Source organism: Henckelia pumila, chromosome 4, assembly GCF_033568475.1.
Source record: "Henckelia pumila isolate YLH828 chromosome 4, ASM3356847v2, whole genome shotgun sequence".
Lineage (NCBI taxonomy): Eukaryota > Viridiplantae > Streptophyta > Magnoliopsida > Lamiales > Gesneriaceae > Henckelia > Henckelia pumila.
In genome coordinates this window covers 187,581,057-187,606,257 of record NC_133123.1, presented here as the reverse complement: position 1 = coordinate 187,606,257, position 25,201 = coordinate 187,581,057, and the positions used below count along the sequence as shown (strand labels likewise).

Sequence of the window (25,201 nt, the reverse complement as noted above, 5' to 3'; positions counted from 1 at the left end):
TAATCACACGATGTGAACGTGCGATCTGGGTGACGCAGGATGCTTCAGTGGGTCCCAGCGCGCCCAACGGGAAAAACGACCCGAAAGACCATCTCTGGGTTGTAATTTGAGCGTCTCCGTCTTTTAGACCGAGATACTTGGTGTAGGTATCGAGAGGAGCTTCGTGTGAACAGGCTGAAGCTCCCGTAACTCTTAGCCGATCGAAAGTTATATCCGTTTGAAACTGCAGCTCCTGTTCCTCCGATCCGCAATTCGAGAGACAAAACAATAAAAATTCATTCACTGTTGGGTGCGATCATAACAGCACTAATGCACCGCATCCCATCAGAACTCCGAAGTTAAGCGTTCTTGGGCGAGAGCAGTACTAGGATGGGTGACCCCTTGGGAAGTCCTCGTGTTGCACCCCTTTTTCATTAATTTCTTTTTTTCTTACTCGTACTTCTTATATTTCCGATTCCCCGCCGTCCTATTACCGACTCTTTCAGTCCAATCCGCGGATAAAAAATATGCAATAGACTTTATCACACGACGTGAACGTGCGATCTGGGTGACGCAGGCCGCTTCAGTAAGTCCCAGCACGCCCTACGGGAAAAACACCCCGAAAGACCATCTCCGTGTTGTAATTTGAGCGTCTCCGTCTCTTAGACTGAGATACTTGCTGTAGGTATAAAGAGGAGCTTCGTGTGAACAGGCTGAAGCTCCCGTAACTCTTAGCCGATCGAAAGTTATGTCCGTTTGAAACTGCAGCTCCGGATCCTCCGATCCGCAATTCGAGAGACAAAAAAAAAAGAATTCATTCATTGTTGGGTGCGATCATATCAGCACTAATGCATCGGATCCCATCAGAACTCCGAAGTTAGGCGTGCTTGGGCGAGAGCAGTACTAGGATGGGTGACCCCCTGGGAAGTCCTTGTGTTGCACCCTTTTTTCATTAATTTTTTTTTTCTTATTCGTACTTCTTGTTTTTTCGATTCCTCGCCGTCCTATTACCGACTCTTTCAGTCCAATTCGCGGATAGAAAAGATGCAATAGACTTAATCACACGACGTGAACGTGCGATCTGGGTGACGCAGGCCGCTTTAATGGGTCCCTGCATGCCCTACAGGAAAAACGCCCCGAAAGACCATATCTGGGTTGTAATTTAAGCGTCTCCGTCTCTTAGACCGAGATACTTGCTGTAGGTATCGAGAGGAGGTTCGTGTGAACAGGCTGAAGCTCCCGTAACTCTTAGCCGATCGAAAGTTATGTCCGTTTGAAACTGCAGCTCCTGTTCCTCCGATCCGCAATTCGAAAGACAAAACAATAAAAATTCATTCACTATTGGGTGAGATCATACCAGCACTAATGCACCGGATCCCATCAAAACTCAGAAGTTAAGCGTGCTTGGGCGAGAGCAGTACTAGGATGAGTGATCCCCTGGGAAGTCCTCGTGTTGCACCCCTTTTTCAATAATTTCTTTTTTTCTTACTCGTACTTCTTGTTTTTCCGATTCCTCGCCGTCCTATTTCCGACTCTTTTAGCCCAATCTGCGGATAGAAAAGATGCAATAGACTGAATCACACAACGTGAACGTGCGATCTGGGTGACGCGGGCCACTTCGGTGGGTCCCAGCACGTCCTACGAGAAAAATGCCCCAAAAGACCATCTTCGGGTTTGAATTTGAGCTTCTCCGTCTCTTATACCGAGATACGCGCTGTAGGTATCGAGAAGAGCTTCGCGTGAGCAGGCTGAAGCTCCCGTAACTCTCAGCAGATCGAAAGTTATGTTCGTTTGAAACTGCAGCTCCTATTCCTCCGATCCGCAATTCGAGAGACAAAAAAATAAAGAATTTATTCATTGTTGGGTGCGATCATACCAGTACTAATGCACCGGATCCCATCAAAACTCCGAAGTTAAGCGTGCTTGGGCGAGAGCAGTACTAGGATGGGTGTCCCCCTGGGAAGTCCTCGTGTTGCACCCCTTTTTCATTAATTTCTTTTTTTCGTACTCGTACTTTTTATTTTTCCGATTCCTCGCCGTCCTATTACTGACTTTTTCAGTCCAATCCGCGGATAGAAAAGATGCAATAAACTTAATCACACGACGTGAACGTGCGATCTGGGTGACGCAGGCTGCTTCAGTGGATCCCAGCGCGCCCTACGGGAAAAACACCCCGAAAGACCATCTCCGAGCTGTAATTTGAGCGTCTCCGTCTCTTAGACCGAGATACTTGCTGTAGGTATCAAGAGGAGCTTCGTGTGAGCAGGCTGAAGCTCCCGTAACTTTTAGCCGATCGAAAGTTATGTCCGTTTGAAACTGCAGCTCCTGTTCCTCCGATCCGCAATTCGAGAGACAAAAAAATAAAGAATTCATTTACTGTTGGGTGCGATCATACCAGCACTAATGCACCGGATCCCATCAGAACTCTGAAGTTAAGAATGCTTGGGCGAGAGCAGTACTAGGAAGGGTGACCTCCTGGGAAGTCCTCGTGTTGCACCCTTTTTTCATTAATTTCTTTTTTTCTTACTCGTACTTCTTATATTTCCGATTCCCCGCCATCCTATTACCGACTCTTTCAGTCCAATCCGCGGATAGAAAATATGCAATAGACTTAATCACACGACGTGAACGTGCGATCTGGTTGACGCAGTCCGCTTCAGTGGGTCCCAGCATGCCCTATGGGAAAAACGCCCCAAAAGACCATCTCCGGGTTGTAATTTGAGCGTCTCCGTCTCTTAGACCGAGATTCTTGCTGTAGGTATAAAGAGGAGCTTCGTGTGAACAGGCTGAAGCTCCCGTAACTCTTAGCCGATCGAAAGTTATGTCCGTTTGAAACTGCAGCTCCGGATCCTCCGTTCCGCAATTCGAGAGACAAAAAAATAAAGAATTCATTCATTGTTGGGTGCGATCATACCAGCACTAATGCACCGGATCCCATCAGAACTCCGAAGTTAAGCGTGCTCGGGCGAGAGCAGTACTAGGATTGGTGACCCCCTGGGAAGTCCTCGTGTTGCACCCCTTTTTCATTAATTTCTTTTTTTCTTACTCGTACTTCTAATTCTTCCGATTCCTCTCCGTCCTATTTCCGACTCTTTCAGTCCAATCCGCGGATAGAAAAGATGCAATAGACTGAATCATACGATGTGAACGTGCGATCTGCGTGACGCGGGCCGCTTCGGTGGGTCCCAGCGCGACATACGGGAAAAATTCCCCGAAAGACCATCTCCATTTTGGAATTTGAGCGTCTCCGTCTCTTTAACCTAGATACGCACTATAGGTATCGAGTGGAGCTTTGCGTGAGCAGGCTGAAGCTCCAGTAACTCTCAGCCGATCGAAAGTTATGTCCGTTTGAAACTGCAGCTCCTGTTCCTCCGATCCGCAATTCGAGAGACAAAAAAATAAAGAATTCATTCACTATTGGGTGCGATCATACCAGCACTAATGCACCGGATCCCATCAGAACTCCGAAGTTATGCGTGCTTGGGCAAGAGCAGTACTAGGATGGGTGACCCCCTCGGAAGTCCTCGTGTTGCACCCCTTTTTTAATTAGTTTCTTTTTTTCTTACTCGTACATCTTGTTCTTCCGATTCCTCTCCGTCCTATTTCCGACTCTTTCAGTCCAATCCACGGATAGAAAAGATGCAATAGACTGAATCACACGACGTGAACGTGCGATCTGGGTGACGCGGGCCACTTCGGTGGGTCTTAGCACGTCCTACGAGAAAAATGCCCCTAAAGACCATCTTCGGGTTTGAATTTGAGCTTCTCCGTCTCTTAAACCAAAATACGCGCTGTAGGTATCGAGAAGAGCTTCGCGTGAGCAGGCTGAAGCTCCCCTAACTCTCAGCAGATCGAAAGTTATGTCCGTTTGAAACTGCAGCTCCTGTTCCTCCGATCCGCAATTCGAGAGACAAAAAAATAAAGAATTCATTATCTTTTGGGTGCGATCATACCAGTACATTTGCACCGGATCCCATCAGAACTCCGAAGTTAAGCGTGCTTGGGCGAGAGCAGTACTAGGATGGGTGACCCCCTGGGAAGTCCTTGTGTTGCACTCCTTTTTCATTAATTTCTTTTTTTCTTACTCGTACTTCTTATTTTTCCGATTCCCCGCCGTCCTATTACCGACTCTTTCATTCCAATCCGCGGATAGAAAAGATGCAATAGACTTAATCACATGACGTGAACGTGCGATCTGGGTGACGCAGGCCGCTTCAGTGGGTCCCAGCGCGCCCTACGGGAAAAACGCCCCGAAAGACCATCTTCGGGTTGTAATTTGAGCGTCTACGTCTCTTAGACCGAGATACTTGCTGTAGGTATAAAGAGGAGCTTCGTGTGAACAGACTGAAGCTCCCGTAACTCTTAGCCGATCGAAAGTTATTTCCATTTGAAACTGCAGTTCCTGTTCCTCCGATCCGCAATTCGAGAGACAAAAAAATAAAGAATTCATTCATTGTTTGGTGCGATCATACCAGCACTAATGCACCGGATCCCATCAGAACTCCGAAGTTAAGCGTGCTTGGGCGAGAGCAGTACTAGGATGGGTGACCCCCTGGGAAGTCCTCGTGTTGCACCCCTTTTTCATTAATTTCTTTTTTTCTTACTCGTACTTCTTGTTTTTTTGATTCCTCGCCGTCCTATTACCGACTCTTTCAGTTCAATCCGCGGATAGAAAAGATGAAATAGACTTAATCACACGACGTGAACGTGCGATCTGGGTGACGCAGGCTGCTTCAGTGAGTCCCAGCGCGCCATACGGGAAAAACACCCCGAAAGACCATATTCGGGTTTTAATTTGAGCGTCTCCGTCTCTTAGACCGAGATACTTGCTGTAGGTATCGAGAGGAGCTTCGTGTGAACAGGCTGAAGCTCCCGCAACTCTTAGCCGATCGAAAGTTATGTCCGTTTGAAACTGCAGCTCCTGTTCCTCCGATCCGCAATTCGAGAGACAAACAATAAAAATTCATTCACTATTTGGTGCGATCATACCAGCACTAATGCACCGGATCCCATTAAAACTCCGAAGTTAAGCATGCTTGGGCGAGAGCAGTACTAGGATGGGTGACCCCCTGGGAAGTCCTCGTGTTGCACCCCTTTTTCTTTAATTTCTTTTTTTTTTTACTCGTACTTCTTGTTTTTCCGATTCCTCGCCGTCCTATTTCCGACTCTTTCAGTCCAATCCGCGGATAGAAAAGATGCAATAGACTTAATCACACGACGTGAACGTGCGATCTGGGTGATACAGGACGCTTCAGTGGGTCCCAACGCATCCTACGGGAAAAATGCCCCGAAAGACCATCTTCGAGTTGTAATTTGAGCGTCTCCGTCTCTTAGACCGAGATACTTGCTGTAGGTATCGAGAGGAGCTTCGTGTGAACAGGCTGAAGCTCCCGTAACTCTTAGCCGATCGAAAGTTATGTCCGTTTGAAACTGCAGCTCCTGTTCCTCCGATCCGCAATTCGAGAGACAAAACAATAAAAATTCATTCACTATTGGGTGCGATCATACCAGCACTAAGGCACTGGATCCCATCAGAACTCCGAAGTTATGCGTGCTTGGGCAAGAGCAGTACTAGGATGGGTGACCCCCTGGGAAGTCCTCGTGTTGCACCCCTTTTTTAATTAGTTTCTTTTTTTCTTACTCGTACATCTTGTTTTTTGATTCCTCTCCATTCTATTTCCGACTCTTTCAGTCCAATCCACGGATAGAAAAGATGCAATAGACTGAATCACACGACGTGAATGTGCGATCTGGGTGACGCGGGCCACTTCGGTGGGTCTCAGCACGTCCTACGAGAAAAATTCCCCTAAAGACCATCTTTGGGTTTGAATTTGAGCTTCTCCGTCTCTTAGACCGAGATACGCGCTGTAGGTATCGAGAAGAGCTTCGCGTGAGCAGGCTGAAGCTCCCGTAACTCTCAGCAGATCGAAAGTTATGTCCGTTTGAAACTGTAGCTCCTGTTCCTCCGATCCGCAATTCGAGAGACAAAAAAATAAAGAATTCATTCACTGTTGGGTGCGATCATACCAGTACTAATGCACCGGATCCTATCAGAACTCCGAAGTTACGCGTGCTTGGGCGTGAGTAGTACTAGGACGGGTGACCCCCTGGGAAGTCCTCGTGTTGCACCCCTTTTTCATTAATATCTTTTTTTCTTACCCGTACTTCTTATTTTTCCGATTCCTCGCCGTCCTATTACCGACTTTTTCAGTCCAATCCGCGGATAGAAAAGATGCAATAGACTTAATCACACGACGTGAACGTGCGATCTGGGTGACGCAGGCCGCTTCAGTGGATCCCAGCACGCCCTACGGGAAAAACGCCCCGAAAGACCATCTCCGGGTTGTAATTTGAGCATCTCCGTCTTTTAGACCGAGATACTTGCTGTAGGTATCAAGAGGAGCTTCGTGTGAACAGGCTGAAGCTCCCGTAACTTTTAGCCAATCGAAAGTTATGTCCGTTTGAAACTGCAGCTCCTGTTCCTCCTATCCGCAATTCGAGAGACAAAAAAATAAAGAAATTCATTCACTGTTGGGTGCGATCATACCATCACTAATGCACCGGATCCCATCAGAACTCCGAAGTTAAGCGTGCTTGGGCGAGAGCAGTATTAGGATGGGTGACCCCCTGGGAAGTCCTCGTGTTGCACCCCTATTTCATTAATTTCTTTTTTTCTTACTCGTACTTCTTGTTTTTCCGATTCCTCGCCGTCCTATTTCCGGCTTTTTCAGTCCAATCCGTGGATAGAACAGATGCAATAGACTTAATCACACGACGTGAACGTGCGATCTGGGTGACGCAGAATGCTTCAGTGGGTCCCAGCGCGCCCAACGGGAAAAATGCCCCGAAAGACCATCTTCGAGTTGTAATTTGAGCGTCTCCGTCTCTTAGACCGAGATACTTGCTGTAGGTATCGAGAGGAGCTTCGTGTGAACAGGCTGAAGCTCCCGTAACTCTTAGCCGATCGAAAGTTATGTGTAGTGACCCTTACCCGGATCACCTACTAAACAGAACTTAGGCATGCAATTAACTTAATTAAACAGATATCAGAATAAAACTGCGGAAACCATAAATAGTTTACAACCCCAAGTAAAGAAATCTGTAATTTATCCAATAATATACAACCAAATCGAATAGCTGTATAAACCCAAACAACAGTAATAAAACCTAAGCGAAGCTCCAGCTGGCCAACAACTGACTAGCCTTTCCTGGATCCACCCTCCTCGTCCAATCGCAAACCTGCCCCATGGAATAGGGTGTCCAGAAAATAAAGAGTACGAGACGTGAGCATAAAACGCTCAGTGCGAGAGTATGAGTATACATGCATGCAAAGTGAACTCCCTATAGACTCGAGGTCAAGGATCAGATAACAGAGACAGACCGGGCCCTGGTATGTAGCACGCTGTGCCGTCGCTTCAGGAGGTGGCTCCCTTACCGAGATAACCGTGGACACGCCGGACCCAAATCGATGGAAGTCCATCCACTAACAGGATAGGGTACAACCCTACTAACAGACATCTCGAAAGAGATACAGCAAGATGCAAATGAATGCAGCATAATATCATGTCATATAAACCATGCAGTCACATAATACATGCATACTCAGTCAGGATATCTCGAACAGTACTTTCGTACCTCAATACAGTGCAAGCTCTACCAATTCTAGGTCCACGCCTATAGTCTGCTCTACACTGCCAAATGATACTACTATCATTAAAGTTCTCTAAAAGCCTTAACTAAGCTATTGCATACTCCTAAATATTTATAGGAAGCAAAAGTTATACCTTCGTCCATCGTTAGCCCTTTGATGTCGATGCCTCCAGAACTTGGGCACAACTTCGCTACGACTACGAACGCCCCGCCGACCTCCGGACCAAGCCTAAGAAGACTAGAACAGCTCCAAAAGGACTAGAATAGAAAGTAGAACTCGGAATTGGCAATTGAAAGTGAAGCCTCGGCCTTCTATTTATAGACAACGATTGGAACTTCCGATCCTTGATCGGAACGTCCGAACCCCGATCGGAACGTCCGATCCTGCCATCGGAGCTTCCGAAGATCCTGATCTGCCACGTGTCAAAATATCACTTGTTGACTCCGGATAGGGGTGATCGGAGCCTCCGGTCCTGATCGGAGCTTCCGATCCAACCACACGTCATGCCTGACGTAATAACATCGGTGCCTCCGATCGCTCATCGGAGCTTCCGATCCTGTTCGGAGCTTCCAATCGTGCCTTCGGAGCTTCCGATCCATCCAATACCCAATTCAATTAATTAGCATTAATCCTTTAATTACTCAATTATGGTACGAGCTACTACATTCTCCCCCACTTAAGATATTTCGTCCTCGAAATCAAATCTTAAGTACCGAATGCAAAAACAGAAATGAGAAACATTCTTTATTCAAATCAAACGTTTACAGAGTTTGCAACTGAGGATGGTCTTTACGCATCCTGTCCTCAAGCTCCCAAGTAGCTTCCTCAGTGCCTCGGCACTGCCACTGAACTAAAACCAAAGGTATGACTTTGTTCCGTAAGACCTTATCCTTATAATCCAGGATACGAAGAGGTTTCTCAACATAAGTCAAATCCTTGTCTACCTGAACCTCAGACCGCTGCAGAATATGAGATTCATCCGCCACATACCGTCGCAACAGAGATACGTGGAACACGTCGTGAATACTGGATAGATGCGGTGGCAAAGCTAGTCGATAAGCCAAATCGCCAATGTTCTCCAAGATCTCAAACGGACCGATAAATCTGGGAGACAACTTGCCCTTAAGGCCAAATCTGAGAATCTTGCGGAAAGGTGACACTCTCAGAAACACTTTCTCCCCGACCTCGAACTGCAAAGGCCTACGCTTGATATTACCATAGCTGGCCTGACGATCCTGTGCAGTCTTAATCCGTTTCTTGATCTGATCAACAATGTCTATCGCCTGCTGGATAAATTCCGGTCCCTCAGCCTGTCTCTCCCCCACTTCTTCCCAGAAGAGTGGAGTACGACAACGTTGCCCATACAACGCCTCAAAAGGTGCTATCCCAATACTAGTGTGATAGCTGTTGTTGTAAGCGAACTCGATCAACGGCAAATGATCCTGCCAGGCTGAACCAAAATCCATGACGCACGCTCTAAGCATATCCTCTAACGTGCGGATAGTGCGCTCTGACTGACCATCAGTCTCCGGATGATAGGCTGTACTCAAACTGAGAGTAGTACCCATCGCACGCTGAACACTCCCCCAGAATCTAGAAGTAAACCTGGGGTCCCGATCGCTGACAATGCTCACAGGCACTCCATGAAGTCGGACGATCTCCTGAATGTACATCCGTGCCATGCGATCCACAGAGTACTCTCGGCTATAGGCAATGAAATGCGCTGACTTGGTGAGTCGGTCCACCACAACCCAGATAGCATCACAGTTCCTCGGGGATACCGGCAAATGGGTCACAAAGTCCATAGTGATAAACTCCCATTTCCATTCAGGAATAGGCAGACTGTGAAGAAATCCTCCAGGTCGTCGGTGCTCTGCCTTGACCTGTTGACACACCAAACATCTCGAAATAAACTGATAAACACTGCGTTTCATTCCCTTCCACCAGAAACGAGTACGTAGATCCTTGTACATCTTGTTGCTCCCAGGATGAATACTCAATTTAGTGCGATGTGCCTGAGACAAAATCTCCTCTCGCAACTCTTCATCCTGCGGAATCACAAGCCTACCAGACAAACACAGAAAGCCATCTGACTGATAATGAAATCCAGACGAGCTAGCCTCATTAGCTAGACGAGCTAAACGCTGGGTCTTCGAATCAGACATCTGAGCATCTCGGATCCGCGAATACAAGGCTGGCTCAGATAATATCGCAAACATCTGGATACTCTGCATACCTTTCTTATGCTTGAAGGTATAACCTGAAGTACAACAGTCACTGATCGCACTAGACATCGAACAAGCCTGAAGTGCGGATAGTCTCACCTTGCGACTCAAAGCATCAGCGGTGAGATTAGCAGCTCCCGGATGGTACTTAATCTCGCAATCATAGTCCTTAAGCAAGTCCATCCAACGTCTCTGCCTCATGTTCAACTCCGCTTGAGTGAACAAATACTTGAGACTCTTATGGTCGGTGAAGATCTCAAATTTCTCGCCATACAGATAATGACGCCAGATCTTCAAAGCGAACACAATGGCTGCCAATTCTAAATCATGGACTGGATAGTTGTCCTCGTGAAACTTCAGCTGTCTAGAAGCGTATGCGATCACATGCCCATTCTGAGTCAGGACACAACCTAACCCCTGAAGAGAAGCATCCGTGTAAACTACATACCCTCCAGATCCTGACGGTAATGCCAACACCGGCGCAGAAGTCAACCGTCGTCGAAGCTCACGGAAATTCTCCTCGCACTCGGAGGACCACTCGAAATCCACACCCTTGCGGGTAAGTTGCGTCAACGGTCGAGCTAACTGAGAGAAGTTCAGAATAAAGCGACGATAATATCCTGCTAGACCCAGAAAACTACGGATCTCAGCAACTGTCGTCGGACGCGACCAATTAAGTACTGCTTCAATCTTGCTTGGATCAACAGAAATCCCCTCCCTGGATATGATATGGCCAAGAAAGACCACTCTATCCATCCAGAACTCACACTTGCTCAGCTTGGCGTACAACTGCTCATCTCGAAGAGTCTTTAGTACTAACCGCAAGTAAGAAACATGCTCTTCCGTATTACGAGAATACACCAAGATGTCGTCAATGAAGACCACGACAAACTTGTCCAAATACTCCCTGAAGACACGGTTCATCAAATCCATGAATATAGCCGGCGCATTAGTCAAACCAAATGGCATCACTAGGAACTCGTAATGCCCATAGCGTGTACGGAATGCAGTCTTGGCTACATCCTGATCACGGACTCTCAACTGATGATACCCAGATCTCAAGTCAATCTTGGAGTAAACTGACGTGCCCTGCAGCTGATCAAACAAGTCATCAATACGAGGCAACGGATACTTGTTCTTCACAGTGACTCGATTCAGCTGCCGATAGTCAATGCACAGCCGCATCGATCCATCCTTCTTCTTCACGAAGAGAACAGGAGCTCCCCAAGGAGATACACTAGGACGAATGTACCCCTTGTCCAAAAGATCCTGTAGCTGATTTTTCAACTCACACATCTCTGACGGAGCCAGACGATACGGTGCTCTAGAAATAGGCGAAGTACCAGGCATCAACTCTATGCCGAACTCGACTTCCCTAGCAGGAGGAAAACCCAGAATCTCATCAGGAAATACATCTGGAAATTCATCCACAACAGGAAAGCTCTCTATCCCAATACTCTCAGCGGACAAATCAACTGCATAGATAAGGTAACCTTCCCCGCCAGACTCCAGAGCTCGACAGGCTCTCAAAGCTGATACCAAAGGCATCGGGGGTCGCGCTCCCTCACCATAGAAAAACCAAATCTCACTCCCTTCCGGATGAAAGCGTACTAATCTCTGATAGCAGTCCACTGAAGCTCGATAGGTAGTCAACATTTCTATTCCCAGAATGCAATCAAAGTCATCCATCGCCAGGACCATGAGATTCGCTAACAGAATGTTCCCTTCGAACTCTAAAGGGCAACCCATCACTAGACGCTTAGCCAAAGAAGATTGGCCCGTCGGAGTAGAAACAGACATCACTACGTCTAGTGCAATGCATGGTAACTTATGCCTCTTAACAAAACGTGCAGAAATGAAGGAATGAGATGCACCAGTGTCAATAAGTACAAGAGCAGGTATACCATAAAGCAGAAATGTACCTGCGATGACTTTCTCATTCTCTTCCACAGCCTGATCATGTCTCAGGGCAAACACCTGGCCAGAAGCTCGTGGCCTCAAATGAGAACTCCCAGCAGACTGTCCCTGCGACCTCTGCTGAACGGTGGCCTGAGAACCCGATCCTGCACCAGAACCAGAACCGCCTCCCCCAGACTGTGGACAATCCCTCCGGATATGACCAGTCTCTCCACAATGGAAACAAGCTCCAGAAGCTCTGCGGCACTTGTCGGATGGATGGTTCTTCCCACAGTGATCACACTTGTCCTTCTTACCGAAACGGACAACACCCCCAGAACCAGAGGAAGAAGAAGATCCAGACTTCTTGAAAGTTTGGGCACGGGGACCCAAAGAACTAGCAGGCCTCGACTGAGGGAAAGACCTATTCCGCCGAATGCTGTCCTCCGCCTGGTGACAACGGCTCACCAAACCCTCGTAGGACATGTTGTCGCCAACCTCCACACGGTCATGGATCTCAGGGTTAAGGCCCTGAAGGAACAGATTATACTTCATCTCTGAGCTATCAGCAATCTCGGGGCAGTAGGATAGCAGATCAAAGAACCTCTTCTAATACTCATCAATAGACATGGCTCCCTATCGCAGACTCAGTAGCTCGCCCGCCTTCGACTGTCGGAGTGCAGGAGGAAAATACCGCTTTTGGAAAGCTGTGCGGAACTCGGCCCAGGTGGCCACTCCTCTCGCCGCAACAAAAGGTGCAGAAGTAAACCTCCACCACCTGCGCGCACGCCCATCCAGAAGATAGCCAAGGGTCTCCACCTTCTGCTCATCGGTGCATTGGAAAGTCTGAAAAGTCGTCTCCATGCGGTCTAACCAGTTCTCCGCATCCTCCGGAGACTCACCTCCAACTAAGGGTTTAGGACCCATAGCTAAGAATCAACGCACAGTGAAACGCTCGTCGTCATGGTGACGATGACGCCGTTCTCGACAAGGCTCCCGGTCGGCATCACCCCAACGCCCACCAACACTGCCATGAGAACTCTGGTCGTCACGATTTGACATCTACAAAAATACCTCAAGATGAGACTAAATCCCAAGAAATCTTTTGCATGCTCTGATACCATAAATGTAGTGACCCTTACCCGGATCACCTACTAAACAGAACTTAGGCATGCAATTAACTTAATTAAACAGATATCAGAATAAAACTGCGGAAACCATAAATAGTTTACAACCCCAAGTAAAGAAATCTGTAATTTATCCAATAATATACAACCAAATCGAATAGCTGTATAAACCCAAACAACAGTAATAAAACCTAAGCGAAGCTCCAGCTGGCCAACCACTGACTAGCCCCTCCTGGATCCACCCTCCTCGTCCAATCGCCAACCTGCCCCATGGAATAGGGTGTCCAGAAAATACAGAGTACGAGACGTGAGCATAAAACGCTCAGTGCGAGAGTATGAGTATACATGCATGCAAAGTGAACTCCCTATAGACTCGAGGTCAAGGATCAGATAACAGAGACAGACCGGGCCCTGGTATGTAGCACGCTGTGCCATCGCTTCAGGAGGTGGCTCCCATACCGAGATAACCGTGGACACGCCGGACCCAAATCGATGGAAGTCCATCCACTAACAGGATAGGGTACAACCCTACTAACAGACATCTCGAAAGAGATACAGCAAGATGCAAATGAATGCAGCATAATATCATGTCATATAAACCATGCAGTCACATAATACATGCATACTCAGTCAGGATATCTCAAACAGTACTTTCGTACCTCAATACAGTGCAAGCTCTACCAATTCTAGGTCCACGCCTATAGTCTGCTCTACACTGCCAAATGATACTACTATCATTAAAGTTCTCTAAAAGCCTTAACTAAGCTATTGCATACTCCTAAATATTTATAGGAAGCAAAAGCTATACCTTCGTCCGTCGTTAGCCCTTTGATGTCGATGCCTCCAGAACTTGGGCACAACTTTGCTACGACTACCGAACGCCCCGCCGACCTCCGGACCAAGCCTAAGAAGACTAGAACAGCTCCAAAAGGACTAGAATAGAAAGGAGAACTCGGAATTGGCAATTGAAAGTGAAGCCTCGGCCTTCTATTTATAGAAAACGATCGGAACTTCCGATCCTTGATCGGAACGTCCGAACCCCGATCGGAACGTCCGATCCTGCCATCGGAGCTTCCGAAGATCCTGATCTGCCACGTGTCAAAATATCACTTGTTGAGTCCGGATAGGGGTGATCGGAGCCTCCGGTCCTGATCGGAGCCTCCGGTCCTGATCGGAGCTTCCGATCCAACCACACGTCATGCCTGACGTAATAACATCGGTGCTTCCGATCGCTCATCGGAGCTTCCGATCCTGTTCGGAGCTTCCGATCGTGCCTTCGGAGCTTCCGATCCATCCAATACCCAATTCAATTAATTAGCATTAATCCTTTAATTACTCAATTAGGGTACGGGCTACTACATTATGTCCGTTTGAAACTGCAGCTCCTGTTCCTCCGATCCGCAATTCGAGAGACAAAACAATAAAAATTCATTCACTATTTGGTGCGATCATACCAGTACTAATGCACCGGATCCCATTAGAACTCCGAAGTTAAGCGTGTTTGGGCGAGAGCAGTACTAGGATGGGTGACCCCCTGGGAAGTCCTCGTGTTGCACCCCTTTTTCATTAATTTCTTTTTTTTTTACTCGTACTTCTTGTTTTTCCGATTTTCGACGTCCTATTTCCGACTCTTTCAGTCCAATCCGCGGATAGAAAAGATGCAATAGACTTAATCACACGACGTGAACGTGCGATCTGGGTGACGCAGGACGCTTCAGTGGGTCCCAACGCATCCTACGGAAAAAATGCCCCGAAAGACCATCTTCGAGTTGTAATTTGAGCGTCTCCGTCTCTTAGACCGAGATACTTGCTGTAGGTATCGAGAGGAGCTTCGTGTGAACAGGCTGAAGCTCCCGTAACTCTTAGCCGATCGAAAGTTATGTCCGTTTGAAACTGCAGCTCCTGTTCCTCCGATCCGCAATCCGAGAGACAAAACAATAAAAATTCATTCACTATTGGGTGCGATAATACCAGCACTAAGGCACCGGATCCCATCAGAACTCTGAAGTTATGCGTGCTTGGGCAAGAGCAGTACTAGGATGGGTGACCCCTTGGGAAGTCCTCGTGTTGCACCCCTTTTTTAATTAGTTTCTTTTTTTCTTACTCGTACATCTTGTTTTCCGATTCCTCTCCATCCTATTTCCGACTCTTTCAGTCCAATCCACTGATAGAAAAGATGCAATAGACTAAATCACATGACGTGAACGTGCGATCTGGGTGACGCGGGCCACTTCAGTGGGTCTCAGCACGTCCTACGAGAAAAATGCCCCTAAAAACCATCTTCGGGTTTGAATTTGAGCTTCTCCATCTCTTAGACCGAGATACGCGCTGTAGGTATCGAGAAGAGCTTCGCGTGAGCAGGCTGAAGCTCCCGTAACTCTCAGCAGATCGAAAGTTATGTCCGTTTGAAACTGTAGCTCCTGTTCCTCTGATCCGCAATTCGAGAGACAAAAAAATAAAGAATTCATTCACTGTTGGGTGCGATCATACCAGTACTAATGCACCGGATCCCATTAGAACTCCGAAGTTCAGCGTGCTTGGGCGTGAGCAGTACTAGGATGGGTGACCCCCTGGGAAGTCCTCGTGTAGCACCCCTTTTTCATTAATATCTTTTTTTCTTACTCGTACTTCTTATTTTTCCGATTCCTCGCCGTCCTATTACCGACTTTTTCAGTCCAATCCGCGGTTAGAAAATATGCAATAGACTTAATCACACGACGTGAACGTGCAATCTGGGTGACGCAGGCCGCTTCAGTGGATCCCAGCACGCCCTACGTGAAAAACGCCCCGAAAGACCATCTCCGGGTTGTAATTTGAGCATCTCCGTCTCTTAGACCGAGATACTTGCTGTAGGTATCAAGAGGAGCTTCGTGTGAACAGGCTGAAGCTCCCGTAACTTTTAGCCAATCGAAAGTTATGTCTGTTTGAAACTGCAGCTCCTGTTCCTCCGATCCGCAATTCGAGAGACAAAACAATAAAAATTCATTCACTATTTGGTGCGATCATACCAGTACTAATGCACCGGATCCCATTAGAACCCCGAAGTTAAGCGTGCTTGGGCGAGAGCAGTACTAGGATGGGTAACCCCCTGGGAAGTCCTCGTGTTGCACCCCTTTTTCATTAATTTTTTTTTTTTTTTACTCGTACTTCTTGTTTTTCCGATTCCTCGCCGTCCTATTTCCGACTCTTTCAGTCCAATCCGCGGATAGAAAAGATGCAATAGACTTAATCACACGACGTGAACGTGCGATCTGGGTGACGCTGGACGCTTCAGTGGGTCCCAACGCATCCTACGGGAAAAATGCCCCGAAAGACCATCTTCGAGTTGTAATTTGAGCGTCTCCGTCTCTTAGACCGAGATACTTGCTGTAGGTATCGAGAGGAGCTTCGTGTGAACAGGCTGAAGCTCCCGTAACTCTTAGCCGATCGAAAGTTATGTCCGTTTGAAACAGCAGCTCCTGTTCCTCCGATCCGCAATTCGAGAGACAAAACAATAAAAATTCATTCACTATTGGGTGCGATCATACCAGCACTAAGGCACCGGATCCCATCAGAACTCTGAAGTTATGCGTGCTTGGGCAAGAGCAGTACTAGGATGGGTGACCCCCTGGGAAGTCCTCGTGTTGCACCCCTTTTTTAATTAGTTTCTTTTTTCTTACTCGTACATCTTGTTTTCCGATTCCTCTCCATCCTATTTCCGACTCTTTCAGTCCAATCCACGGATAGAAAAGATGCAATAGACTGAATCACATGACGTGAACGTGCGATCTGGGTGACGCGGGCCACTTCAGTGGTTCTCAGCACGTCCTACGAGAAAAATGCCCCTAAAAACCATCTTCGGGTTTGAATTTGAGCTTCTCCGTCTCTTAGACCGAGATACGCGCTGTAGGTATCGAGAAGAGCTTCGCGTGAGCAGGCTGAAGCTCCCGTAACTCTCAGCAGATCGAAAGTTATGTCCGTTTGAAACTGTAGCTCCTGTTCCTCCGATCCGCAATTCGAGAGACAAAAAAATAAAGAATTCATTCACTGTTGGGTGCGATCATACCAGTACTAATGCACCGGATCCCATTAGAACTCCGAAGTTCAGCGTGCTTGGGCGTGAGCAGTACTAGGATGGGTGACCCCCTGGGAAGTCCTCGTGTAGCACCCCTTTTTCATTAATATCTTTTTTTCTTACTCGTACTTCTTATTTTTCCGATTCTTCGCCGTCCTATTACCGACTTTTTCAGTCCAATCCGCGGTTAGAAAATATGCAATAGACTTAATCACACGACGTGAACGTGCAATCTGGGTGACGCAGGCCGCTTCAGTGGATCCCAGCACGCCCTACGGGAAAAACGCCCCGAAAGACCATCTCCGGGTTGTAATTTGAGCATCTCCGTCTCTTAGACCGAGATACTTGCTGTAGGTATCAAGAGGAGCTTCGTGTGAACAGGCTGAAGCTCCCGTAACTTTTAGCCAATCGAAAGTTATGTCTGTTTGAAACTGCAGCTCCTGTTCCTCCGATCCGCAATTCGAGAGACAAAACAATAAAAATTCATTCACTATTTGGTGCGATCATACCAGTACTAATGCACCGGATCCCATTAGAACCCCGAAGTTAAGCGTGCTTGGGCGAGAGCAGTACTAGGATGGGTAACCCCCTGGGAAGTCCTCGTGTTGCACCCCTTTTTCATTAATTTTTTTTTTTTTTTACTCGTACTTCTTGTTTTTCCGATTCCTCGCCGTCCTATTTCCGACTCTTTCAGTCCAATCCGCGGATAGAAAAGATGCAATAGACTTAATCACACGACGTGAACGTGCGATCTGGGTGACGCTGGACGCTTCAGTGGGTCCCAACGCATCCTACGGGAAAAATGCCCCGAAAGACCATCTTCGAGTTGTAATTTGAGCGTCTCCGTCTCTTAGACCGAGATACTTGCTGTAGGTATCGAGAGGAGCTTCGTGTGAACAGGCTGAAGCTCCCGTAACTCTTAGCCGATCGAAAGTTATGTCCGTTTGAAACAGCAGCTCCTGTTCCTCCGATCCGCAATTCGAGAGACAAAACAATAAAAATTCATTCACTATTGGGTGCGATCATACCAGCACTAAGGCACCGGATCCCATCAGAACTCTGAAGTTATGCGTGCTTGGGCAAGAGCAGTACTAGGATGGGTGACCCCCTGGGAAGTCCTCGTGTTGCACCCCTTTTTTAATTAGTTTCTTTTTTCTTACTCGTACATCTTGTTTTCCGATTCCTCTCCATCCTATTTCCGACTCTTTCAGTCCAATCCACGGATAGAAAAGATGCAATAGACTGAATCACATGACGTGAACGTGCGATCTGGGTGACGCGGGCCACTTCAGTGGTTCTCAGCACGTCCTACGAGAAAAATGCCCCTAAAAACCATCTTCGGGTTTGAATTTGAGCTTCTCCGTCTCTTAGACCGAGATACGCGCTGTAGGTATCGAGAAGAGCTTCGCGTGAGCAGGCTGAAGCTCCCGTAACTCTCAGCAGATTGAAAGTTATGTCCGTTTGAAACTGTAGCTCCTGTTCCTCCGATCCGCAATTCGAGAGACAAAAAAATAAAGAATTCATTCACTGTTGGGTGCGATCATACCAGTACTAATGCACCGGATCCCATCAGAACTCCGAAGTTAAGCGTGCTTGGGCGTGAGCAGTACTATGATGGGTGACCCCCTGGGAAGTCCTCGTGTTGCACCCCTTTTTCATTAATATCTTTTTTTCTTACTCGTACTTCTTATTTTTCCGATTCCTCGCCGTCCTATTACCGACTTTTTAAGTCCAATCCGCGGATAGAAAAGATGCAATAGACTTAATCACACGACGTGAACGTGCGATCTGGGTGACGCAGGCCGCTTCAGTGGATCCCAGCACGCCCTACGGGAAAAACGCCCCGAAAGACCATCTTCGGGTTGTAATTTGAGCATCTCCGTCTCTTAGACCGAGATACTTGCTGTAGGTATCAAGAGGAGCTTCGTGTGAATAGGCTGAAGCTCCCGTAACTTTTAGCCAATCGAAAGTTATGTCTGTTTGAAACTGCAGCTCCTGTTCCTCCTATCCGCAATTCGAGAGACAAAAAAATAAAGAAATTCATTCACTGTTGGGTGCGATCATACCATCACTAATGCACCGGATCTCATCAGAACTCCGAAGTTAAGCGTGCTTGGGCGAGAGAAGTATTAGGATGGGTGACCCCCTGGGAAGTCCTCGTGTTGCACCCCTATTTCATTAATTTCTTTTTTTCTTACTCGTACTTCTTGTTTTTCCGATTCCTCGCCGTCCTATTTCCGGCTTTTTCAGTCCAATCCGCGGATAGAACAGATGCAATAGACTTAATCACACGACGTGAACATGCGATCTGGGTGACGCAGGATGCTTCAGTGGGTCCCAGCGCGCCCAACGGGAAAAATGCCCCGAAAGACCATCTTCGGGTTGTAATTTGAGCGTCTCCGTCTCTTAGACCGAGATACTTGGTGTAGGTATTGAGAGGAGCTTCGTGTGAACAGGCTGAAGCTCCCGTAACTCTTAGCCGATCGAAAGTTATGTCCGTTTGAAACTGCAGCTCCTGTTCCTCCGATCCGCAATTCGAGAGACAAAACAATAAAAATTCATTCACTGTTGGGTGTGATCATAACAGCACTAATGCACCGCATCCCATCAGAACTTCGAAGTTAAGCGTGCTTGGGTGAGAGCAGTACTAAGATGGGTGACCCCCTGGAAAGTCCTCGTGTTGCACCCCTTTTTCATTAATTTCTTTTTTTCTTACTCATACTTCTTGTTTTTCCGATTCCTCGCCGTCCTATTTCCGACTTTTTCAGTCCAATCCGCGGATAGAAAAGATGCAATAGACTTAATCACACGACGTGAACATGCGATCTGGGTGACGCAGGACGCTTCAGTGGGTCCCTGCGCATCCTACGGGAAAAATGCCCCGAAAGACCATCTTTGAGTTGTAATTTGAGCGTCTCCGTCTCTTAGACCGAGATACTTGCTGTAGGTATCGAGAGGAGCTTCGTGTGAACAGGCTGAAGCTCCCGTAACTCTTAGCCGATCGAAAGTTATGTCCGTTTGAAACTGCAGCTCCTGTTCTCCGATCCGCAATTCGAGAGACAAAACAATAAAAATTCATTCACTATTGGGTGCGATCATACCAGCACTAAGGCACCGGATCCCATCAGAACTCTGAAGTTATGCGTGCTTGGACAAGAGCAGTACTAGGATGGGTGACCCCCTGGGAAGTCCTCGTGTTGCACCCCTTTTTTAATTAGTTTCTTTTTTTCTTACTCGTACATCTTGTTCTTCCGATTCCTCTCCGTCCTATTTCCGACTCTTTCAGTCCAATCCACGGATAGAAAAGATGCAATAGACTGAATCACACGATGTGAACGTGCGATCTGGGTGACGCGGGCCACTTCGGTGGGTCTCAGCACGTCCTACGAGAAAAATGCCCCTAAAGACCATCTTCGGGTTTGAATTTGAGCTTCTCCGTCTCTTAGACCGAGATACGCGCTGTAGGTATCTAGAAGAGCTTCGCGTGAGCAGGCTGAAGCTCTCGTAACTCTCAGCAGATCGAAAGTTATGTCCGTTTGAAACTGTAGCTCCTGTTCCTCCGATCCGCAATTCGAGAGACAAAAAAATAAAGAATTCATTCACTGTTTAGTGCGATCATACCAGTACTAATGCACCGGATCCCATCAGAACTCCGAAGTTAAGCGTGCTTGGGCGTGAGCAGTACTAGGATGGGTGACCCCCTGGGAAGTCCTCGTGTTGCACCCCTTTTTCATTAATATCTTTTTTTCTTACTCGTACTTCTTATTTTTCCGATTCCTCGCCGTCCTATTACCGAATTTTTCAGTCCAATCCGCGAATAGAAAAGATGCAATAGACTTAATCACACAACGTGAACGTGCGATCTGGGTGACGCAGGCCGCTTCAGTGGATCCCAGCACGCCCTACGGGAAAAACGCCCCAAAAGACCATCTCCGGGTTGTAATTTGAGCGTCTCCGTCTCTTAGATCGAGATTCTTGCTGTAGGTATAAAGAGGAGCTTCGTGTGAACAGGCTGAAGCTCCCGTAACTCTTAGCCGATCGAAAGTTATGTCCGTTTGAAACTGCAGCTCCGGATCCTCCGATCCGCAATTCGAGAGACAAAAAAAATAAAGAATTCATTCACTGTTGGGTGCGATCATACCAGCACTAATGCACCGGATCCCATCAGAACTTCGAAGTTAAGTGTGCTTGGGCGAGAGCAGTACTAGGATGGGTGACCCCCTGTGAAGTCCTCATGTTGCACCCCTTTTTCATTAATTTCTTTTTTTCTTACTCGTACTTCTAATTCTTCCGATTCCTCTCCGTCCTATTTCCGACTCTTTCAGTCCAATCCGCGGATAGAAAAGATGCAATAGACTGAATCATACGATGTGAACGTGCGATCTGGGTGACGCGGGCCGCTTCGGTGGGTCCCAGCGCGACATAAAGGGAAAAATGCCCCGAAAGACCATCTCCATTTTGGAATTTGAGCGTCTCCGCCTCTTTAACCTAGATACGCACTATAGGTATCGAGTGGAGCTTTGCGTGAGCAGGCTGAAGCTCCAGTAACTCTCAGCCGATCGAAAGTTATGTCCGTTTGAAACTGCAGCTCCTGTTCCTCCGATCCGCAATTCGAGAGACAAAAAAATAAAGAATTCATTCACTATTGGGTGCGATCATACCAGCACTAATGCACCGGATCCCATCAGAACTCCGAAGTTATGCGTGCTTGGGCAAGAGCAGTACTAGGATGGGTGACCCCCTGGGAAGTCCTCGTGTTGCACCCCTTTTTTAATTAGTTTCTTTTTTTCTTACTCCTACATCTTGTTCTTCCGATTCCTCTCCGTCCTATTTTCGACTCTTTCAGTCCAATCCACGGATAGAAAAGATGCAATAGACTTAATCACACGACGTGAACGTGCGATCTGGGTGACGCTGGCCACTTCGGTGGGTCCCAGCACGTCCTACGAGAAAAATGCCCCCAAAGACCATCTTCGGGTTTGAATTTGAGCTTCTCCGTCTCTTAGACCAAAATACGCGCTGTAGGTATCGAGAAGAGCTTCGCGTGAGCAGGATGAAGCTCCCCTAACTCTCAGCAGATCGAAAGTTATGTCCGTTTGAAACTGCAGCTCCTGTTCCTCCGATCCGCAATTCGAGAGACAAAAAAATAAAGAATTCATTCACTGTTGGGTGCGATCATACCAGTACTAATGCACCGGATCCCATCAGAACTCCGAAGTTAAGCGTGCTTGAGCGAGAGCAGTACTAGGATGGGTGACCCCCTGGGAAGTCCTCGTGTTGCACTCCTTTTTCATTAATTTCTTTTTTTCTTACTCGTACTTCTTATTTTTCCGATTCCCCGCCGTCCTATTACCGACTCTTTCAGTCCAATCCGTGGATAGAAAAGATGCAATAGACAAAATCACATGATGTGAACGTGCGATCTGGGTGACGCAGGCCGCTTCAGTGGGTCCCAGCGCGCCCTAAGGGAAAAACGCCCCGAAAGACCATATCCGGGTTGTAATTTGAGCGTCTCCGTCTCTTATACCGAGATACTTGCTGTAGATATAAATAGGAGCTTCGTGTGAACAGGCTGAAGCTCCCGTAACTCTTTGCCGATCGAAAGTTATTTCCGTTTGAAACTGCAGCTCCTGTTCCTCCGATCCGCAATTCGAGAGACAAAAATATAAAGAATTCATTAACTGTTTGGTGCGATCATACCAGCACTAATGCACCGGATCCAATCAGAACCCCGAAGTTAAGCGTGCTTGGGCGAGAGCAGTACTAGGATGGGTGACCCCCTGGGAAGTCCTCGTGTTGCGCCCCTTTTTCATTAATTTCTTTTTTTCTTACTCGTACTTCTTGTTTTTTCGATTCCTCGCCGTCCTATTACCGACTCTTTCAGTCCAATCCGCGGATAGAAAAGATGCAATAGACTTAATCACACGACGTGAACGTGCGATCTGGGTGACGCAGGCCGCTTCAGTGAGTCCCAGCGCGCCATACGGGAAAAACGCCCCGAAAGACCATATCCGGGTTGTAATTTGAGTGTCTCCGTCTCTTAGACCGAGATACTTGCTGTAGGTATCGAGAGGAGCTTCGTGTGAACAGGCTGAAGCTCCCGTAACTCTTAGCCGATCGAAAGTTATGTCCGTTTGAAACTGGAGCTCCTGTTCCTCCGATCCGCAATTCGAGAGACAGAACAATAAAATTCATTCACTATTTGGTGCGATCATACCAGCACTAATGCACCGGATCCCATTAGAACTCCGAAGTTAAGCGTGCTTGGGCAAGAGCAGTACTAGGATGGGTGACCCCCTGGGAAGTCCTCGTGTTGCACCCCTTTTTTAATTAGTTTCTTTTTTTCTTACTCGTACATCTTGTTTTCCGATTCCTCTCCGTCCTATTTCCGACTCTTTCAGTCCAATCCACGGATAGAAAAGATGCAATAAACTGAATCACACGACATGAACGTGCGATCTGGGTGACGCGGGCCACTTCGATGAGTCTCAGCACGTCCTACGAGAAAAATACCCCTAAAGACCATCTTCGGGTTTGAATTTGAGCTTCTTCGTCTCTTAGACCGAGATACGTGCTGTATGTATCGAGAAGAGCTTCGCGTGAGCAGGCTGAAGCTCCCGTAACTCTCAGCAGATTGAAAGTTACCGTTTGAAACTGTAGCTCCTGTTCCTCCGATCCGCAATTCGAGAGACAAAAAAATAAAGAATTCATTCACTGTTGGGTGCGATCATACCAGTACTAATGCACCGTATCCCATCAGAACTCCGAAGTTAAGCGTGCTTGGGCGTGAACAGTACTAGGATGGGTGACCCTCTGGGAAGTCCTCGTGTTGCACCCCTTTTTCATTAATATCTTTTTTTCTTACTCGTACTTCGTATTTTTCCGATTCCTCGCCGTCCTATTACCGACTATTTCAGTCCAATCCGCGGATAGAAAAGATGCAATAGACTTAATCACACGACATGAACGTGCGATCTGGGTGACGCAGGCCGCTTCAGTGGATCCCAGCACGCCCTACGGGAAAAACGCCCCGAAAGACCATCTCCGGGTTGTAATTTGAGAATCCCCGTCTCTTAGACCGAGATACTTGCTGTAGGTATCAAGAGGAGCTTCGTGTGAACAGGCTGAAGCTCCCGTAACTTTTAGCCAATCGAAAGTTATGTCCGTTTGAAACTGCAGCTCCTGTTCCTCCGATCCGCAATTCGAGAGACAAAAAAATAAAGAAATTCATTCATTGTTGGGTGCGATCATACCATCACTAATGCACCGGATCCCATCAGAACTCTGAAGTTAAGCGTGCTTGGGCGAGAGCAGTATTAGGATGGGTGACCCCCTGGGAAGTCCTCGTGTTGCACCCCTATTTCATTAATTTCTTTTTTTCTTACTCGTACTTCTTGTTTTTCCGATTCCTCGCCGTCCTATTTCCGGCTTTTTCAGTCCGATCCACTGATAGAACAAATGCAATAGACTTAATCACACGACGTGAACGTGCGATCTGGGTGATGCAGGACGCTTCAGTGGGTCCCAGCGCGCCCAACGGGAAAAACGCCCCGAAAGACCATCTCCGGGTTGTAATTTGAGCGTCTCCGTCTCTTAGACTGAGATACTTGGTATAGGTATCAAGAGGAGCTTCGTGTGAACAGGCTGAAGCTTCCGTAACTCTTAGCCGATCGAAAGTTATGTCCGTTTGAAACTGCAGCTCCTGTTCCTCCGATCCGCAATTCGAGAGACAAAACAATGAAAATTCATTCACTGTTGGGTGTAATCATAACAGCACTAATGCACCGCATCCCATCAGAACTCCGAAGTTAAGCGTGCTTGGGCGAGAGCAGTACTAGGATGGGTGACCCCCTAGGAAGTCCTCGTGTTGCACCCCTTTTTCATTAATTTCTTTTTTTCTTACTCGTACTTCTTGTTTTTCCGATTCCTCGCCGTCCTATTTCCGACTTTTTCAGTCCAATCCGCGGATAGAAAAGGTGCAATAGACTTAATCACACGACGTGAACGTGCGATCTGGGTGACGCAGGATGCTTCAGTGGGTCCCAGCGCGCCCTACGAGAAAAACGCCCCGAAAGACCATCTCAGGGTTGTAATTTGAGCGTCTCCGTCTCTTAGACCGAGATACTTGGTGTAGGTATCGAGAGGAGCTTCGTGTGAACAGGCTGAAGCTCCCGTACCTCTTAGCCGATCGAAAGTTATGTCCGTTTGAAACTGCAGCTCCTGTTCCTTCGATCCGCAATTCGAGAGACAAAACAATAAAAATTCATTC

General features: G+C 47.4%; 34 non-coding genes across 34 annotated transcripts; all 34 read left to right on the top strand.

Annotated features, from left to right (window-relative positions):
* Positions 1 to 287: 287 nt before the first annotated feature.
* LOC140868548 (5S ribosomal RNA) lies at positions 288 to 406 on the top strand. The gene has a single exon (XR_012145960.1). It is a non-coding gene; the product is annotated as a 5S ribosomal RNA (ribosomal RNA).
* A 399-nt stretch (positions 407 to 805) lies between these two features.
* On the top strand, positions 806 to 924 carry LOC140867991 (5S ribosomal RNA). Its single transcript, XR_012145429.1, has one exon. It is a non-coding gene; the product is annotated as a 5S ribosomal RNA (ribosomal RNA).
* A 398-nt stretch (positions 925 to 1,322) lies between these two features.
* On the top strand, positions 1,323 to 1,441 carry LOC140868453 (5S ribosomal RNA). Its single transcript, XR_012145870.1, has one exon. It is a non-coding gene; the product is annotated as a 5S ribosomal RNA (ribosomal RNA).
* A 400-nt stretch (positions 1,442 to 1,841) lies between these two features.
* Positions 1,842 to 1,960, top strand: LOC140870290 (5S ribosomal RNA). The gene has a single exon (XR_012147259.1). It is a non-coding gene; the product is annotated as a 5S ribosomal RNA (ribosomal RNA).
* Positions 1,961 to 2,360: 400 nt separating this feature from the next.
* Positions 2,361 to 2,479, top strand: LOC140870136 (5S ribosomal RNA). Its single transcript, XR_012147114.1, has one exon. It is a non-coding gene; the product is annotated as a 5S ribosomal RNA (ribosomal RNA).
* A 400-nt stretch (positions 2,480 to 2,879) lies between these two features.
* LOC140869039 (5S ribosomal RNA) lies at positions 2,880 to 2,998 on the top strand. Its single transcript, XR_012146432.1, has one exon. It is a non-coding gene; the product is annotated as a 5S ribosomal RNA (ribosomal RNA).
* Positions 2,999 to 3,398: 400 nt separating this feature from the next.
* On the top strand, positions 3,399 to 3,517 carry LOC140870505 (5S ribosomal RNA). The gene has a single exon (XR_012147463.1). It is a non-coding gene; the product is annotated as a 5S ribosomal RNA (ribosomal RNA).
* Positions 3,518 to 3,918: 401 nt separating this feature from the next.
* LOC140869815 (5S ribosomal RNA) lies at positions 3,919 to 4,037 on the top strand. The gene has a single exon (XR_012146812.1). It is a non-coding gene; the product is annotated as a 5S ribosomal RNA (ribosomal RNA).
* Positions 4,038 to 4,437: 400 nt separating this feature from the next.
* Positions 4,438 to 4,556, top strand: LOC140869531 (5S ribosomal RNA). The gene has a single exon (XR_012146785.1). It is a non-coding gene; the product is annotated as a 5S ribosomal RNA (ribosomal RNA).
* Positions 4,557 to 4,954: 398 nt separating this feature from the next.
* LOC140867893 (5S ribosomal RNA) lies at positions 4,955 to 5,073 on the top strand. The gene has a single exon (XR_012145333.1). It is a non-coding gene; the product is annotated as a 5S ribosomal RNA (ribosomal RNA).
* A 400-nt stretch (positions 5,074 to 5,473) lies between these two features.
* Positions 5,474 to 5,592, top strand: LOC140867858 (5S ribosomal RNA). The gene has a single exon (XR_012145298.1). It is a non-coding gene; the product is annotated as a 5S ribosomal RNA (ribosomal RNA).
* A 400-nt stretch (positions 5,593 to 5,992) lies between these two features.
* Positions 5,993 to 6,111, top strand: LOC140867924 (5S ribosomal RNA). Its single transcript, XR_012145364.1, has one exon. It is a non-coding gene; the product is annotated as a 5S ribosomal RNA (ribosomal RNA).
* Positions 6,112 to 6,512: 401 nt separating this feature from the next.
* Positions 6,513 to 6,631, top strand: LOC140869994 (5S ribosomal RNA). Its single transcript, XR_012146981.1, has one exon. It is a non-coding gene; the product is annotated as a 5S ribosomal RNA (ribosomal RNA).
* A 7,687-nt stretch (positions 6,632 to 14,318) lies between these two features.
* LOC140869822 (5S ribosomal RNA) lies at positions 14,319 to 14,437 on the top strand. Its single transcript, XR_012146815.1, has one exon. It is a non-coding gene; the product is annotated as a 5S ribosomal RNA (ribosomal RNA).
* A 398-nt stretch (positions 14,438 to 14,835) lies between these two features.
* Positions 14,836 to 14,954, top strand: LOC140868285 (5S ribosomal RNA). The gene has a single exon (XR_012145710.1). It is a non-coding gene; the product is annotated as a 5S ribosomal RNA (ribosomal RNA).
* A 400-nt stretch (positions 14,955 to 15,354) lies between these two features.
* On the top strand, positions 15,355 to 15,473 carry LOC140867913 (5S ribosomal RNA). The gene has a single exon (XR_012145353.1). It is a non-coding gene; the product is annotated as a 5S ribosomal RNA (ribosomal RNA).
* Positions 15,474 to 15,872: 399 nt separating this feature from the next.
* On the top strand, positions 15,873 to 15,991 carry LOC140867905 (5S ribosomal RNA). Its single transcript, XR_012145345.1, has one exon. It is a non-coding gene; the product is annotated as a 5S ribosomal RNA (ribosomal RNA).
* A 400-nt stretch (positions 15,992 to 16,391) lies between these two features.
* On the top strand, positions 16,392 to 16,510 carry LOC140867931 (5S ribosomal RNA). Its single transcript, XR_012145371.1, has one exon. It is a non-coding gene; the product is annotated as a 5S ribosomal RNA (ribosomal RNA).
* Positions 16,511 to 16,909: 399 nt separating this feature from the next.
* Positions 16,910 to 17,028, top strand: LOC140867911 (5S ribosomal RNA). The gene has a single exon (XR_012145351.1). It is a non-coding gene; the product is annotated as a 5S ribosomal RNA (ribosomal RNA).
* A 399-nt stretch (positions 17,029 to 17,427) lies between these two features.
* On the top strand, positions 17,428 to 17,546 carry LOC140867904 (5S ribosomal RNA). Its single transcript, XR_012145344.1, has one exon. It is a non-coding gene; the product is annotated as a 5S ribosomal RNA (ribosomal RNA).
* Positions 17,547 to 17,946: 400 nt separating this feature from the next.
* LOC140867930 (5S ribosomal RNA) lies at positions 17,947 to 18,065 on the top strand. The gene has a single exon (XR_012145370.1). It is a non-coding gene; the product is annotated as a 5S ribosomal RNA (ribosomal RNA).
* A 399-nt stretch (positions 18,066 to 18,464) lies between these two features.
* On the top strand, positions 18,465 to 18,583 carry LOC140870320 (5S ribosomal RNA). Its single transcript, XR_012147286.1, has one exon. It is a non-coding gene; the product is annotated as a 5S ribosomal RNA (ribosomal RNA).
* Positions 18,584 to 18,984: 401 nt separating this feature from the next.
* On the top strand, positions 18,985 to 19,103 carry LOC140870330 (5S ribosomal RNA). Its single transcript, XR_012147295.1, has one exon. It is a non-coding gene; the product is annotated as a 5S ribosomal RNA (ribosomal RNA).
* A 399-nt stretch (positions 19,104 to 19,502) lies between these two features.
* On the top strand, positions 19,503 to 19,621 carry LOC140869019 (5S ribosomal RNA). Its single transcript, XR_012146412.1, has one exon. It is a non-coding gene; the product is annotated as a 5S ribosomal RNA (ribosomal RNA).
* Positions 19,622 to 20,019: 398 nt separating this feature from the next.
* LOC140868174 (5S ribosomal RNA) lies at positions 20,020 to 20,138 on the top strand. The gene has a single exon (XR_012145602.1). It is a non-coding gene; the product is annotated as a 5S ribosomal RNA (ribosomal RNA).
* A 401-nt stretch (positions 20,139 to 20,539) lies between these two features.
* On the top strand, positions 20,540 to 20,658 carry LOC140869384 (5S ribosomal RNA). Its single transcript, XR_012146764.1, has one exon. It is a non-coding gene; the product is annotated as a 5S ribosomal RNA (ribosomal RNA).
* Positions 20,659 to 21,059: 401 nt separating this feature from the next.
* LOC140867880 (5S ribosomal RNA) lies at positions 21,060 to 21,178 on the top strand. The gene has a single exon (XR_012145319.1). It is a non-coding gene; the product is annotated as a 5S ribosomal RNA (ribosomal RNA).
* Positions 21,179 to 21,579: 401 nt separating this feature from the next.
* Positions 21,580 to 21,698, top strand: LOC140870042 (5S ribosomal RNA). The gene has a single exon (XR_012147026.1). It is a non-coding gene; the product is annotated as a 5S ribosomal RNA (ribosomal RNA).
* A 401-nt stretch (positions 21,699 to 22,099) lies between these two features.
* On the top strand, positions 22,100 to 22,218 carry LOC140869166 (5S ribosomal RNA). Its single transcript, XR_012146554.1, has one exon. It is a non-coding gene; the product is annotated as a 5S ribosomal RNA (ribosomal RNA).
* Positions 22,219 to 22,618: 400 nt separating this feature from the next.
* Positions 22,619 to 22,737, top strand: LOC140868099 (5S ribosomal RNA). The gene has a single exon (XR_012145533.1). It is a non-coding gene; the product is annotated as a 5S ribosomal RNA (ribosomal RNA).
* Positions 22,738 to 23,135: 398 nt separating this feature from the next.
* LOC140869050 (5S ribosomal RNA) lies at positions 23,136 to 23,254 on the top strand. The gene has a single exon (XR_012146443.1). It is a non-coding gene; the product is annotated as a 5S ribosomal RNA (ribosomal RNA).
* A 397-nt stretch (positions 23,255 to 23,651) lies between these two features.
* Positions 23,652 to 23,770, top strand: LOC140870463 (5S ribosomal RNA). Its single transcript, XR_012147423.1, has one exon. It is a non-coding gene; the product is annotated as a 5S ribosomal RNA (ribosomal RNA).
* Positions 23,771 to 24,171: 401 nt separating this feature from the next.
* Positions 24,172 to 24,290, top strand: LOC140870452 (5S ribosomal RNA). The gene has a single exon (XR_012147413.1). It is a non-coding gene; the product is annotated as a 5S ribosomal RNA (ribosomal RNA).
* A 399-nt stretch (positions 24,291 to 24,689) lies between these two features.
* On the top strand, positions 24,690 to 24,808 carry LOC140868459 (5S ribosomal RNA). The gene has a single exon (XR_012145876.1). It is a non-coding gene; the product is annotated as a 5S ribosomal RNA (ribosomal RNA).
* The last annotated feature ends 393 nt before the right edge of the window (positions 24,809 to 25,201 follow it).